The sequence below is a fragment of the Salmo salar genome, chromosome ssa03 (genome assembly GCF_905237065.1).
Source record: "Salmo salar chromosome ssa03, Ssal_v3.1, whole genome shotgun sequence".
Classification (NCBI taxonomy): domain Eukaryota; kingdom Metazoa; phylum Chordata; class Actinopteri; order Salmoniformes; family Salmonidae; genus Salmo; species Salmo salar.
This window is the reverse complement of record NC_059444.1, coordinates 97,532,778-97,548,489: the sequence shown is the minus strand read 5'-3', so window position 1 is coordinate 97,548,489 and position 15,712 is coordinate 97,532,778.

Sequence of the window (15,712 nt, the reverse complement as noted above, 5' to 3'; positions counted from 1 at the left end):
ATGGGAAGAATCTCAATTGCGTTTCCTTCATTCTTCGTATTCTCTCTCCTCGTCGCCTTCTCAAACCCCATTGGATGAGGAATCAAGGAAATGCAGTTGAGATTGTCCCCATGTTCTCCTGCCATGCAGAATAGGAGGTCCATCTGGACGGCTCTGTACGTTCCATGTCTTTCTGCCGTGTTCAGCCCACTGAGTAGACCTCTGACTTTCAGAATATAGACAGGTCAGAGTCCAGAACAGATCTTATTCCCAGAGGCACTTCTTGTAGAGCTGAAAGAATGTAATAGGTCAACATTTTCAGCATATTGCTTACACCTACCTACCCATCCAATCCCCTCAGCTCTACACAAGTGTTTAGAGGTGTGTTGGGTGACGGGAAAGACTCTAAACCAGGGGTGGGTAACTCCAGGAAGAGGGTTGGACAGCCCTGCTCTAAACCAAGGGGTGGGTAACTCCAGGAAGAGGGTTGGACAGCCCTGCTCTAAACCAGGGGTGGGTAACTCCAGGAAGAGGGTTGGACAGCCCTGCTCTAAACCAGGGGTGGGTAACTCCAGGAAGAGGGGTTGGACAGCCCTGCTCTAAACTCAGGGGTGGGTAACTCCAGGAAGAGGGTTGGACAGCCCTGCTCTAAACCAGGGGTGGTTAACTCCAGGAAGAGGGTTGGACAGCCCTGCTCTAAACCAAGGGGTGTGTAACTCCAGGAAGAGGGTTGGACAGCCCTGCTCTAAACCAGGGGTGGGTAACTCCAGGAAGAGGGTTGGACAGCCCTGCTCTAAACCAGGGGTGGGTAACTCCAGGAAGAGGGTTGGACAGCCCTGCTCTAAACCAGGGGTGGGTAACTCCAGGAAGAGGGTTGGACAGCCCTGCTCTAAACCAGGGGTGGGTAACTCCAGGAAGAGGGTTGGACAGCCCTGCTCTAAACCAGGGGTGGGTAACTCCAGGCCCTCGAGAACCTGATTGGTGTCACGCTTTTTCTCCATCCCTAGCAAACACAGCTGATTAATAAAATTACATTATAAACTGAAGATCATGATCAGGTGATTATTGGAGTCAGGTGTGTTAGCTGGGGCAAAACTGTGACACCAAATCAGGCCCTCAAGGACTGGAATTGCCCACCAGCCCTGGGTTAGAGCATTTGACTAGGGATTATTTGGCCAGGGTTCAATACCTGCTATAGTTACAATATATATTTTTTACGTGTTCTAAAATGGTTTAGACAGAAATAGAATGAATAGAACTGACACGATTCCCTATTCCACCTGACGGAATCATTTCTATCTGAACTGACACGATTCCCTATTCTACCTGACAGAATAATTTCTATCTGAACTGACACGATTCCCTATTCCATATGACAGAATCATTTCTATCTGAACTGACACGATTACCTATTCTACCTGACCGAATCATTTCTATCTGAACTGACACGATTCCCTATTCCATCTGACAGAATCATTTCTATCTGAACTGACACGATTCCCTATTCTACCTGACCGAATCATTTCTATCTGAACTGACACGATTCCCTATTCTACCAAACAGAATCATTTCTATCTGAACTGACACGATTCCCTATTCTATCTGACAGAATCCTTTCTATCTGAACTGATACGATTCCCTATTCTATCTGACAGAATCCTTTCTATCTGAACTGACACGATTCCCTATTCTATCTGAACTGACACGATTCCCTATTCTATCTGAAAGAATCATTTCTAATTGCTGTCTGGGTGGGGCTGAAGTTCTGTCCGTCTGTCAATCAACCAGTGAACGGCCTCCATCCTTGCACCCACATCACATCACTAGATAACCCTATTTTTGCGTCCTAAATGGCACCCTGTTCCCTGTGTAGTGCATTATGTAGGGGTTAGGGTGACATTATGTAGGGCATAGGGTGACATAATGTAGGGGTTAGGGTGACATAATGTAGGGGTTAGGGTGACATTATGTAGGGAATAGGGTGACAGTATGTAGGGAATAGGGTGACATAATGTAGGGGTTAGGGTGACATTATGTAGGGAATAGGGTGACAGTATGTAGGGGTTAGGGTGACATTATGTAGGGGTTAGGGTGACATTATGTAGGGGTTAGGGTGACATTATGTAGGGAATAGGGTGACATTATGTAGGGGTTAGGGTGACATTATGTAGGGGATAGGGTGACATTATGTAGGGATTAGGGTGACATTATGTAGGGGATAGGGTGACATTATGTAGGGGTTAGGGTGACATTATGTAGGGGATAGGGTGACATTATGTAGGGATTAGGGTGACATTATGTAGGGAATAGGGTGACATTATGTAGGGGATAGGGTGACATTATGTAGGGGTTAGGGTGACATTATGTAGGGGTTAGGGTGACATTATGTAGGGGTTAGGGTGACATTATGTAGGGGTTAGGGTGACATTATGTAGGGGTTAGGGTGACATTATGTAGGGGATAGGGTGACATTATGTAGGGATTAGGGTGACATTATGTAGGGAATAGGGTGACATTATGTAGGGGTTAGGGTGACATTTGGGACAAAGATCCCCAAGTCTTCTGCCTGTTGTGTTCCATCTCTATAGAGCCAACGCTACTATAAAATGTTTCCTGATTCTTGATGAATGTCTCCTCTATATAGTTAACATGTAGGTGTTGGTATGATGCCTGTGGTTAACATTACTCTATATAGTTAACATGTAGGTGTTGTTATGATGCCTGTGGTTTACATTACTCTATATAGTTAACATGTAGGTGTTGGTATGATGCCTGTGGTTTACATTACTCTATATAGTTAACATGTAGGTGTTGGTATGATGCCTGTGGTTTACATTACTCTATATAGTTAACATGTAGGTGTTGGTATGATGCCTGTGGTTTACATTACTCTATATAGTTAACATGTAGGTGTTGGTATGATGCCTGTGGTTTACATTACTCTATATAGTTAACATGTAGGTGTTGGTATGATGCCTGTGGTTTACATTACTCTATATAGTTAACATGTAGGTGTTGGTATGATGCCTGTGGTTTACATTACTCTATATAGTTAACATGTAGGTGTTGGTATGATGCCTGTGGTTAACATTACTCTATATAGTTAACATGTAGGTGTTGGTATGATGCCTGTGGTTTACATTACTCTATATAGTTAACATGTAGGTGTTGGTATGATGCCTGTGGTTAACATTACTCTATATAGTTAACATGTAGGTGTTGGTATGATGCGTGTGGTTTACATTACTCTATATAGTTAACATGTAGGTGTTGGTATGATGCCTGTGGTTAACATTACTCTATATAGTTAACATGTAGGTATGATGCCTGTGGTTAACATTACTCTATATAGTTAACATGTAGGTGTTGGTATGATGCCTGTGGTTTACATTACTCTATATAGTTAACATGTAGGTGTTGTTATGATGCCTGTGGTTTACATTACTCTATATAGTTAACATGTAGGTGTTGTTATGATGCCTGTGGTTTACATTACTCTATATAGTTAACATGTAGGTGTTGGTATGATGCCTGTGGTTTACATTACTCTATATAGTTAACATGTAGGTGTTGGTATGATGCCTGTGGTTTACATTACTCTATATAGTTAACATGTAGGTGTTGGTATGATGCCTGTGGTTTACATTACTCTATATAGTTAACATGTAGGTGTTGGTATGATGCCTGTGGTTTACATTACTCTATATAGTTAACATGTAGGTGTTGGTATGATGCCTGTGGTTAACATTACTCTATATAGTTAACATGTAGGTGTTGGTATGATGCGTGTGGTTTACATTACTCTATATAGTTAACATGTAGGTGTTGGTATGATGCCTGTGGTTAACATTACTCTATATAGTTAACATGTAGGTATGATGCCTGTGGTTAACATTACTCTATATAGTTAACATGTAGGTGTTGTTATGATGCCTGTGGTTTACATTACTCTATATAGTTAACATGTAGGTGTTGGTATGATGCCTGTGGTTTACATTACTCTATATAGTTAACATGTAGGTGTTGGTATGATGCCTGTGGTTTACATTACTCTATATAGTTAACATGTAGGTGTTGGTATGATGCCTGTGGTTTACATTACTCTATATAGTTAACATGTAGGTGTTGTTATGATGCCTGTGGTTAACATTACTCTATATAGTTAACATGTAGGTGTTGTTATGATGCCTGTGGTTTACATTACTCTATATAGTTAACATGTAGGTGTTGGTATGATGCCTGTGGTTTACATTACTCTATATAGTTAACATGTAGGTGTTGGTATGATGCCTGTGGTTAACATTACTCTATATAGTTAACATGTAGGTGTTGGTATGATGCCTGTGGTTTACATTACTCTATATAGTTAACATGTAGGTGTTGGTATGATGCCTGTGGTTTACATTACTCTATATAGTTAACATGTAGGTGTTGGTATGATGCCTGTGGTTTACATTACTCTATATAGTTAACATGTAGGTGTTGGTATGATGCCTGTGGTTTACATTACTCTATATAGTTAACATGTAGGTGTTGGTATGATGCCTGTGGTTTACATTACTCTATATAGTTAACATGTAGGTGTTGGTATGATGCCTGTGGTTTACATTACTCTATATAGTTAACATGTAGGTGTTGGTATGATGCCTGTGGTTTACATTACTCTATATAGTTAACATGTAGGTGTTGGTATGATGCCTGTGGTTTACATTACTCTATATAGTTAACATGTAGGTGTTGGTATGATGCCTGTGGTTTACATTACTCTATATAGTTAACATGTAGGTGTTGGTATGATGCCTGTGGTTTACATTACTCTATATAGTTAACATGTAGGTGTTGGTATGATGCCTGTGGTTTACATTACTCTATATAGTTAACATGTAGGTGTTGGTATGATGCCTGTGGTTTACATTACTCTATATAGTTAACATGTAGGTGTTGGTATGATGCCTGTGGTTTACATTACTCTATATAGTTAACATGTAGATGTTGGTATGATGCCTGTGGTTCACATTGGACAAATTAATACAATAAACCATTAAAATGCAATTGATGTCCTATGTTTCATAAAAATACATGCTTTAAAATATTTAGGTTTTCTTTCTCAAGGTGTCCTTCTGGTTTTCATGTTCAAGTTGAATGTATTTCCCATTTGTCTTTAGACAAGCTCAATTGTGAAAAGGTTACATGTACAGCACCAGTCAAAAGTTTGGACACACCTACTCATTCAAGGGTTTTTCTTTATTTTTACTATTTTCTATATTGTAGAATAATAGTGAAGACATGAAAACTATGAAATAACACATGGAATCATGTAGTAACGAAAAAAGTGTTAAACAAATCAAAATATATTTTGATTCTTCAAAGTAGCTACCCTTTGCCTTGATGACAGCTTTGCACACTCTTGGGATTCTCTCAACCAGCTTCACCTGGAATGCTTTTCCAACAGTTTTGAAGGAGTTCCCACATATGCTGAGCACTTGTTGGCTGCTTTTTCTTCACTCTGCAGTCCGACTCCTCCCAAACCATCTCAATTGGGTTGAGGTCGGGTGATTGTGGAGGCCAGGTCATCTGATGCAGCACTCCATCACGCTCCTTTTTGGTCAAATAGCCCTTACACAGCCTGGAGGTGTGTTGGGTCATTGTCCTGTTGAAAAACAAATGATAGTCCCAATAAACGCAAACCAGATGGGATGGCGTATCGCTGCAGAATGCTGTGGTAAATCATATCAAATTGTATTGGTCATATACACATGTTTAGCAGATGTTATTGCGGGCGTAGCGAAATGCTTGTGTTTCTAGCTCTGCCAGTGCAGTAATATCTAACAAGTAATATCTAACAAATTACACAACATATACCCAATACACACAAATCTAAGTAGGAATTAAGACTATATACAGTTGAAGTCGGAAGTTTACATACACTTAAGTTGGAGTCATTAAAACTCGTTTTTCAACCATGCCACAAATTTCTTGTTAACAAACTATAGTTTTGGCAAATCGGTCAGGACATCTACTTTGTGCATGACACAACAATTGTTTACATACAGATTATTTCACATATTATTTTTTATTTTTTTAGGGGTGGATCAGCTTAATATTGCGGAAAGATTGTTGCTTCCATCAATGTAATTGTCTGCATCATTTCCAATCACCCATATATTTTTTGGGTAAATAAATATATATATATATCCATATACATACACACATGCATGCATACATATACACATATATACATACACTTACCTATATAGATATACATACTTTTTTTTTTGAATATACCTTTATTATTCCCCCCAAACCCTACCACCGATCCCCCAATTGGAGTAAGCTAATAAACACTTCAGCTTCTACCTTCAGTTTATACATCTTATACACATTTTACAGACACAATCTATTTTACAATAGTTATATTTTGTTTGTTTTTAGTCCTTCCTCTATTTCTGATGTCCATCCAGTTTGATTTCTATTTGTAACTGTGCTATTTCACAAAAGTTCTGAACCTATATACATTTTACAGAGCCCGTATGTTTTACATTGGTTATCTTGTTATTAGTCCCACCCTTCAGCTCCATTCAACCCCTCTCATCTATCTCTCAACATCCATTTTGGATTTCTATTTGCCATATATTTTTCAACTGTGCTGTGATGCTTCACAAAAGTACTGAACCTTTCTATTCTCATAGCTTCTACAGATTGTAAATGTAAAAACATATTTTTTGCTAAAATAATAATTATATTATTGATTGATTGACTATGGCTTTTCAAATCACCCAGTATTGCTATCTGCAGCCTTAGTTCTAGGCAAATGTTGCAATTCTTCAGCCATTCCTGGACCTGTGACCAAAAACGAGCTACATATGGACAATACCAAAATAAATGATCTAATGACTCTGCCTCCTCACAGCAGAATCTGCAGGGCTGGGAAGATTGTATCCCCCATATATATAACATTCTATTAGTTGCAAGAATTTTGTATAGTAATTTAAATAGAAAAATTCGTTTTGAATCTGGCGTTGTTTTGCGTATCAATTCATAAACCTTGTGCCATGGAATGGGTACATCGAAAATCTCTTCCCAACTATTTAGCAATTTATATGGCACAGCTGTCAGTTTTTTGGTCCTGAAATGAAATTCGTATATGTTTTTATTTATCACACTTTTCTTTAACCATTTATGTTCTTTAATAATACAGGGCTGACATACAAGTTCCTTACTTTTTTCCCCTTCTACTTGCCTCTTCCATTTTTGTGGTAATGCTGCAATTAATTGGTTGTAATTTTGGGTAGAGCAGATATTTCCATATGTCTCTGTTAGCTGCATGTGTGACATCACTCCACCAGTCCTATTTATGATATCACTCACTAAAATTATACCTTTTTTTTAACATTTCTTCGAAAAATACGTTTTTATCAATTACTATATTTGAATTTAACCACAATATTTGTTGTATTATTTGTTCTGTCTTTTCAGGTGGATTAAACTGAAATTGCAGCCAACTTTCTAAGGCTTGTTTAAAAAATAAAGATATTTTGGAGATTATTTCCTTTTCATACAACCAAAAGTGAGCAGGTGTAATCAGAATAAAGGGAAAAGGCCCTTCTTGAACATAGGATGAAACATTCGTACCAATTTACTAGAAAACCAGTTTGGATTTAAGTATAACTTTGGTATGACTGATGCCTTTAGTGAGAGGTCTAATGCTTTAATATTTAATAATTTCTGCTCTCCGAATTCATATTTGTTATACAAATAGGCCCTTTTAATTTTGTCTGGCTTGCCGTTCCAAATAAAATTCAACATTTTTTGTTAATATAATTTAAAAAGCAGGTCACTTGGTGTACAGTCGTGGCCAATGGTTTTGAGAATGATACAAATATTAATTTCCACAAAGTCTGTTGCCTCAGTGTCTTTAGATATTTTTGTCAGATGTTACTATGGAATACTGAAGTATAATTACAAGCATTTCATAAGTGTCAAAGACTTTTATTGACAATTACATGAAGTTGATGCAAAGAGTCAATATTCGCAGTGTTGACCCTTCTTTTTCAAGACCTCTGCAATCTGCCCTGGCATGCTGTCAATTAACTTCTGGGCCACATCCTGACTGATGGCAGCCCATTCTTGCATAATCAATGCTTGGAGTTTGTCAGAATTTGTGGGTTTTTGTTTGTCCACCCGCCTCTTGAGGATTGACCACAAGTTCTCAATGGGATTAAGGTCTGGGGAGTTTCCTGGCCATGGCCCCAAAATATCGATGTTTTGTTCCCCGAGCCACTTAGTTATCACTTTTTCCTTATTGCAAGGTGCTCCATTATGCTGGAAAAGGCATTGTTCGTCACCAAATTGTTCCTGGATGGTTGGGAGAAGTTGCTCTCGGAGGATGTGTTGGTACCATTCTTTATTCATGGCTGTGTTCTTAGGCAAAATTGTGAGTGAGCCCACTCCCTTGGCTGAGAAGCAACCCCACACATAAATGGTCTCAGGGTGCTTTACTGTTGGCATGACACAGGACTGATGGTAGCGCTCATCTTGTCTTCTCTGGACAAGCTTTTTTCTGGATGCCCCAAACATTCGGAAAGGGGATTCATCAGAGAAAATGACTTTACCCCAGTCCTCAGCAGTCCAATCCCTGTACCTTTTGCAGAATATCAGTCTGTCCCTGATGTTTTTCCTGGAGAGAAGTGGCTTCTTTGCTGCCCTTCTTGACACCAGGCCATCCTCCAAAAGTCTTCAACCTCACTGTGTGTGCAGATGCACTCACACCTGCCTGCTGCCATTCCTGAGCAAGCTCTGTACTGGTGGTGCCCCGATCTCGCAGCTGAATCAACTTTAGGAGACGGTCCTGGCGCTTTCTGGACTTTCTTGGGCGCCCTGAAGCCTTCTTCACAACAATTGAACTGCTCTCCTTGAAGTTCTTGATGATCCGATAAATGGTTGATTTAGGTGCAATCTTACTGGCAGTAATATCCTTGCGTGTGAAGCCCTTTTTGTGCAAAGCAATGAAGACGGCACGTATTTCCTTGCAGGTAACCAGGGTTGACAGAGGAAGAACAATGATTCCAAGCACCACCCTCCTTTTGAAGCTTCCAGTCTGTTTTTCGAACTCAATCAGCTTGACAGAGTGATCTCCAGCCTTGTCCTCGTCAACACTCACACCTGTGTTAAAGAGAGAATCACTGACATGATGTCAGCTGGTCCTTTTGTGGCAGGGCTGAAATGCAGTGGAAATGTTTTTGGGGGATTCAGTTCATTTGCATGGCAAAGAGGGACTTTGCAATAAATTGCAATTCATCTGATCACTCTTCATAACATTCTGGAGTATAAGCAAATTGCCATCATACAAACTGAGGCAGCAGATTTTGTGAAAATTTATATTTGTGTCATTCTCCAAACTTTTGTCCATGATTGTAGGCAAAACCATAAGCAAATAGGTAAACTGTGATATGACTAAAGAGTTAATCAGGGTAAACTGTGATATGACTAAAGAGTTAATCAGGGTAAACTGTGATATGACTAAAGAGTTAATCAGGGTGATTTTTCCACAAATAGACAGGTATTTTCCTTTCCATGGCAGCAAGATGTTATCTATTTTTGCTAACTTTCTATAAAAATGTATTGGAGTGAGATCATTTATTTACAGACAGATTATTTCACTTATAATTCACTGTATCACAATTCCAGTGGGTCAGAAGTTAACATACACTAAATTGACTGTGCCTTTTAACAGCTTGGAAAATTCCAGAAAATGATGTCATGGCTTTAGAAGCTTCTGATAGGCTAATTGACATAATTTGAGTCAATTGGAGGTGAACCTGTGGATGTATTTCAAGGCTGACCTTCAAACTCAGTGCCTCTTTGCTTGACATCATGGGAAAATCAAAAGAAATCAGCAAAGACCTCAGAAGAAAATTGTAGACCTCCACAAGTCTGGTTCATCCTTGGGAGCAATTTCCAAACGCCTGAAGGTACCACCTGTACAAACAATAGTACGCAAGTATAAACACCATGAGACATTTACATTTACATTTATGTCATTTAGCAGACGCTCTTATCCAGAGCGACTTACAAACTGGTGCATTCACCTTATGATATCCAGTGGAACAACCACTTTACAATTGTACATCTATATCTTTTTTCTTTTTTGGGGGGGGGGTTAGAAGGATTACTTTATCCTATCCCAGGTATTCCTTAAAGAGGTGGGGTTTCAGGTGTCTCCGGAAGGTGGTGATTGACTCCGCTGTCCTGGCGTCGTGAGGGAGCTTGTTCCACCATTGAGGTGCCAGAGCAGCGAACAGTTTTGACTGGGCTGAGCGGGATCTGTGCTTCCGTAGAGGTAGGGGGGCCAGCAGGCCAGCGGTGGATGAACGCAGTGCCCTTGTTTGGGTGTAGGGCCTGATCAGAGCCTGAAGGTACGGAGGTGCCGTTCCCCTCACAGCTCCGTAGGCAAGCACCATGGTCTTGTAGCAGATGCGAGCTTCAACTGGAAGCCAGTGGAGTGTGCGGAGGAGCGGGGTGACGTGAGAGAACTTGGGAAGGTTGAACACCAGACGGGCTGCGGCGTTCTGGATGAGTTGTAGGGGTTTAATGGCACAGGCAGGGAGCCCGGCCAACAGCGATTTGCAGTAATCCAGACGGGAGATGACAAGTGCCTGGATTAGGACCTGTGCCGCTTCCTGTGTAAGGCAGGGTCGAACTGTGCGAATGTTGTAGAGCATGAACCTACAGGATCGGGTCACCGCCTTGATGTTAGCGGCGAACGACAGGGTGTTGTCCAGGGTCACGCCAAGGCTCTTAGCACTCTGGGAGGAGGACACAATGGAGTTGTCAACCGTGATGGCGAGATCATGGAAAGGGCAGTCCTTCCCCGGGAGGAAGAGCAGCTCCATCTTGCCGAGGTTCAGCTTGAGGTGGTGATCCGTCATCCACACTGATATGTCTGCCAGACATGCAGAGATGCGATTCGCCACCTGGTTATCAGAAGGGGGAAAGGAGAAGATTAATTGTGTGTCGTCTGCGTAGCAATGATAGGAGAGACCATGTGAGGATATGACAGAGCCAAGTGACTTGGTGTATAGCGAGAATAGGAGAGGGCCTAGAACTGAGCCCTGGGGGACACCAGTGGTGAGAGCACATGGTGCGGAGACGGATTCTCGCCACGCCACCTGGTAGGAGCGACCTGTCAGGTAGGACGCAATCCAAGAGTGAGCCACGCCGGAGATGCCCAGCTCGGAGAGGGTGGAGAGGAGGACCTGATGGTTCACAGTATCAAAGGCAGCAGATAGGTCTAGAAGGATGAGAGCAGAGGAGAAAGAGTTAGCTTTAGCAGTGCGGAGAGCCTCCGTGACACAGAGAAGAGCAGTCTCAGTTGAATGACCAGTCTTGAAACCTGACTGATTTGGATCAAGAAGGTCATTCTGCGAGAGATAGCAAGAGAGCTGGCCAAGGACGGCACGCTCAATAGTTTTGGAGAGAAAAGAAAGAAGGGATACTGGTCTGTAGTTGTTGACATCGGAGGGATCGAGTGTAGGTTTTTTGAGGAGGGGTGCAACTCTCGCTCTCTTGAAGACGGAAGGGACGTAGCCAGCGGTCAAGGATGAGTTGATAAGCGAGGTGAGGTAGGGGAGAAGGTCTCCGGAAATGGTCTGGAGAAGAGAGGAGGGGATAGGGTCAAGCGGGCAGGTTGTTGGGCGGCCAGCCGTCACAAGACGCAATATTTAATCTGGAGAGAGAGGGGAGAAAGAGGTCAAAGCATAGGGTAGGGCAATGTGAGCAGGACCAGCGGTGTCGTTTGATTTAACAAACGAGGATCGGATGTCGTCGACCTTCTTTTCAAAATGGTTGACGAAGTCATCCGCAGAGAGGGAGGAGGGGGAGGAGGATTCAGGAGGGAGGAGAAGGTGGCAAAGAGCTTCCTAGGGTTAGAGGTAGATGCTTGGAAGTTAGAGTGGTAGAAAGTGGCTTTAGCAGCAGAAACAGAGGAGGAAAATGTAGAGAGGAGGGAGTGAAAAGATGCCAGGTCCGCAGGGAGGCTAGTTTTCCTCCATTTCCGCTCGGCTGCCCGGAGCCCTGTTCTGTGAGCTCGCAATGAGTCGTCAAGCCACGGAGCAGGAGGGGAAGACCGAGCCGGCCGGGAGGATAGGGGACATAGAGAGTTAAAGGATGCAGAAAGGGAGGAGAGGAGGGTTGAGGAGGCAGAATCAGGAGATTGGTTGGAGAAGGATTGAGCAGAGGGAAGAAATGATAGGATGGAAGAGGAGAGAGTAGCAGGAGAGAGAGAGAGCGAAGGTTGCGACGGCGCAATACCATCTGAGTAGGGGTAGAGTGAATAGTGTTGGAGGAGAGCGACAGGGAAAAGGATACAAGGTAGTGATCGGAGACTTGGAGGGGAGTTGCAGTGAGATTAGTAGAAGAACAGCATCTAGTAAAGATGAGGTCAAGCGTATTGCCTGCCTTGTGAGTAGGGGGGGACGGTGAGAGGGTGAGGTCAAAAGAGGAGAGGAGTGGAAAGAAGGAGGCGAGAGAAATGGGTCAAAGGTAGACGTAAGGAGGTTAAAGTCACCCAGAACTGTGAGGGGTGAGCCATCCTCAGGAAAGGAACTTATCAAGGCGTCAAGCTCATTGATGAACTCTCCAAGGGAACCTGGAGGGCGATAAATGGTAAGGATGTTAAGCTTGAATGGGCTAGTGACTGTGACAGCATGGAATTCAAAGGAGACCACGCAGTCGTCATACTGCTCAGGAAGGAGACGCATTCTGTCTCCTCGAGATGAACGTACTTTGGTGCTAAAAGTGCAAATCAATCCCAGAACAACAGCAAAAGACCTTGTGAAGATACTGGAGGAAACAGGTACAAAAGTATCTATATCCACAGTCAAACGAGTCCTATATCGACATAACCTGAAAGGCCGCTCAGCAAGGAAGAAGCCACTGTTCCAAAACCGCCATAAAAAAGCCAGACTACGGTTTGCAACTACACATGGGGACAAAGATTGTACTTTTTAGAGACATGTCCTCTGGTGTGATGAAAGAAAAATAGATGGCATCATGAGGGAGGGAAATTGTGGATATATTGAAGCAACATCTCAAGACATCAGTCGGGAAGTTAAAGCTTGGTCTCAAATGGGTCTTCCAAATGGACAATGACCCCAAGCATACTTCCAAAGTTGTGGCAAAATGGCTTAAGGACAACAAAGTCAAGGTATTGGACTGGCCATCACAAAGCCCTGACCTCAATCCAATAGAAAATGTGTGGGCAGAACTGAAAAAAGCATGTGCGAGCCAGGAGGCCTACAAACCTGACTCAGTTACACCAGCTCTGCCAGGAGGAATGGGCCAAAATTCACCCAACTTATTGTGGGAAGCTTGTGGAAGATGACCCAAAACGTTCGACCCAAGTTAAACAATTTTAAAGGCAACGCTACCAAATACTAATTGAGTGTATGTAAACTTCTGACCCACTGGGAATGTGATGAAGGAAATAAAAGCTGAAATAAATCCTTCTCTCTACTATTTTTCTGACATTTCACATTCTTAAAATAAAGTGGTGATCCTAACTGACCTAAGGCAGGGAATTTTTACTAGGATTAAATGTCAGGAATTGTGAAAAACTGAGTTTAAATGTAACTTTCGACTTCAACTGTACATATGGATGAGCAATGTCAGAGCGGAAGGAACTAAGATACAGTAGAATAGTATAGAAAACAGTATATTCACATGAGATGAATAATGCCAGATATGTAAACATTAAGTGACTAAGATACAGTAGAATAGTATAGAAAACAGTATATTCACATGAGATGAATAATGCCAGATATGTAAACATTAAGTGACTAAGATACAGTAGAATAGTATAGAAAACAGTATATACTTATGAGATGAGTAATGCCAGATATGTAAATATTATTAGCCATGCTGTTTAAGTGTGCCTTGAATTCTAAATAAATCCCTGAGAGTGTCACCACCAAAGCACACCCACACCATCACACCTCCTCCTCCATGCTTCACGGTGGGAACCACACATGCGGAGATCATCCGTTCACCTACTCTGCGTCTCACAAAGACTCGGCGTTTGGAACCAAAAATCTCAAATTTGGACTCATCAGACCAAAGGACAGCTTTTCACCGGTCTAATGTCCATTGGTCATGTTTCTTGGCCCAAGCAAGTCTCTTCTTCTTATTGGTGTCCTTTAGTATGTTTTTTTTTGCAACAATTTGACCATGAAGGCCTGATTCACGCAGGCTCCTCTGAACAGTTGATGTTGAGATGTGTCTGTTACTTGAACTCTGTGAAGCATTTATTTGCGCTGCAGTCTGAGGTGCAGTTAACTCTAATAAACTTATCCTCTACAGCAGAGGTAACTCTGGGTCTTCTTTTCCTGTGGCGCTTGATGGTTTTCGCGACTGCACTTGACTGTGCAAAGCTGTCATCAAGGCAAATACCCCCTAGTGAATTCCCTATATATTGCCCTAGATCCAACCCTAATGAATTCCCCACATAGTGCCCTAGTTCCAACCCAAATACAACCCTAATGAATTCCCTACATAGTGCCCTAGTTCCATCCCAAACGCCACTTTAATGAATTCCCTACATAGTGCCCTAGTTCCATCCCAAACGCCACTTTAATGAATTCCCTACATAGTGCCCTAGTTCCATCCCAAATGCCACTTTAATGAATTCCCTACATAGTGCCCTAGTTTCAACCCAAATGCCACTTTAATGAATTCCCTACATAGTGCCCTAGTTTCAACCCAAATGCCACTTCAATGAATTCCCTACATAGTGCCCTAGTTTCAATCCAAACGCCACTTTAATGAATTCCCTATACCACTTTATGCCACCAGATGGCGTCAGAGCAGCAGCTCTGGACTGGGAGGACCTCTTTTACAGAGAAACATGGAGATAGAGGCATCTGATCCATCGGTTGATTGATTGATTGATTGATTGATTGATTGATTGATTGATTGATAGACTGGGAGGACCTCTGCTACAGAGGAACAGGGATAGAGTCATCTGATCGATTGATTAGGTTTATGGTCCGTTAAGAGGAAGATTCCACCACTGCTCACCATAACCTTTAGCCTTGATCCTGAACTTGGCGTAACAGTTAAGGTGTTGACTTGACAGTTGTTAAACCTGGGTTCTAGTCTTGGTTGGGGCTACCCACCGAATTCACTACAATATACTTTCACGGTTGGTTTCATTGTATATCTCCCCTTTAAAGCTGCAATCCTTAATTGAAACAACAACTAAACGGGCACCCCACCTGTGTTTTAGTAAAAAGCTGAGGGATGGGCCTGGAGAAATGTAACCACTCTTAATAAATTCAAAGTGTAACAGTATAGAGAGCTATGTATGCATGTATGCAAGGACTGACCATCCATGATATCAAAATTAGAGTTTTAACTATGATTTTAGGATATATATATATATACAGTGTTTGTTTACATTTACTTTGTTTACAAACATTTGAGTATAACAAGCTTATATTTGGGGTTCTGATGAGGTACGAGAGTTTAACCAATAGTAAAACATACATTAGTATCTAACTATGTAAGACGACTGACTGTAAAACATACAACCTCAAGTCATCAGTCCTTGACCCTCGAAGTAACCTGTAACCAATCCCTGTCAAGCAACCCCCACTTTGTCAGTGGGTGAGTTCGTTTTGCATTGTCTGATGCCCCGGTTTGGTAAAGATTTTTTAAAGAACAATGGAATTTGTTTAAA